Genomic DNA, 1,765 nt, shown 5'->3' with positions numbered 1-1,765 from the left:
TAATATATGATGATCATTAATGATCCATTTAAGAAATTCGGGAAAAGTGAGTGGTTTGAATGTGGAATTTGCTCCTATGGGGAATGGTTGAGATGAGTGATAAAGATACATTTTTGTGGAAGCCAGAAAATTGAGGCAGAAAGGACAGTCAGGATGTGTTTTGGGTGAGATGAAATTGGAAAATATTTATATGGAGCATAAGCACTGGCACAGACCTGATGGATCAAGTGGCCTGTTTCTGTGTTGTAAACTTCCCTCCAATACTCACAAGGCAGATACTGAAGCATATTGAGGGCAAAGTAAAAGGAGCTTCCTTGTGTAGCCAGCAGTGATATCTCTTCTAGGATTCATGTTGCGTCTTAATGTGTTGATAAATATTGTGATGTTAACATCCTTTAACTTGATAACCTCAAAATTAATTCAAACTTGTACAAGACAAACATTAATACGTTATAGATTAGAAGCCTGTGTTACGTACGTAAGCAATAACATCAGAACTAATTTTAATGGTATTTTATTGTATATCCTCATTGCTATTCTCTTCAACCTACTCCATTGATGTTCTAGGCACTAACCGAATCTCTATTGCTCTGAGTTGCAATGATACCATGCTTTTCTTTTTGTTAAATTGATTAAAGTGATTTTTATCTAGTGGATTTTCATGATGTTGTAAAGCACTGTTAACAGTCCTCAAACTGTTCTTAATTGTGATCAGCTTTTGTGAAAATACTAAAGATTTTTTTGTCATGGTAGCTAACAACTAATTATTTTCGGGCCATTGGATAGTATCACAGGATTCATTTGAGAAATAATAAATGTTTTATTGTCAGAGAATAATGTTCACATTTTTAAAAAATGGGAAGCACTATGCAATATTGTTTGTAATTTGAACTGTAAGCTTGGCTGTCTTGCTGTATTAGAAACTTCTGGGTTTGAGCCCCAAGTTGGACAAAATCTTGTGATTTGATTTCATATTTAATAATTTCTGTGGACTTGAGTTTGAAGAATTGTGAAGACATCTGGATGCCATTTAAAAGGTTAGTGAAAATACATATTGGAGCTTTTTCTGAACATGATATTCCTTGTAAATCATATGGTTCCAGGTAATTACTGATCTTGGTTGTTTGACCTGAGTTCAAGGAAAAGCACTTGACTCCTTTTACAACTGGGTTTTTGGAATCTGTTTGAACAGTGTCTTGCAGAATTAGAGATGGTTTTGGATTTTCAATTGGTCGGAAACTTTTTTGGAACAGTCACTACAGCATATTGCATTCTGTTTCTGAAGCACCTTTGTGGTGAATTCAGAATGAAACCTGAGTGACAGGAAGACTTCTCGATATTGCATTTCCTGAGCAAGCTGTGTTTGCCAAAGTACCAGAGACAACTGCCTGTGTTTAGTGACACCAGTCTTTCCCTGTAAGAATGTCAGATACAGTAGCTATCTGAACATCTCAAGCCTGTCCATTTTGTCTTGAAGATCTAGGACTTATTAGCTAAAAGTGTTTCCACTCCTCCACCACTCTTCCACACACACACACCACACACACCACACACACACACACACACACAGAGTGAATCTCTGTAGAGAGAAATAAGTTTTTCCCTTTATTGAGTGTGTGTATTTTGGGTTTAGAGGAGTAAATATGTGTAGTATAAACTAAGAATCTTCACTAGTTTTGCATCCTCATTGAATAAATTTTGTTTTAAAATAGATTGGTTTCGTGTTTGTTAAAGAAACTTGGTTGATAAATCTCTTTTATTTTAA

The sequence above is a fragment of the Rhincodon typus genome, chromosome 28, assembly GCF_021869965.1.
Source record: "Rhincodon typus isolate 14 chromosome 28, sRhiTyp1.1, whole genome shotgun sequence".
NCBI lineage: Eukaryota > Metazoa > Chordata > Chondrichthyes > Orectolobiformes > Rhincodontidae > Rhincodon > Rhincodon typus.
The sequence above is the reverse complement of the archived record's forward strand: the minus strand, read 5'-3'. Positions refer to the sequence as shown.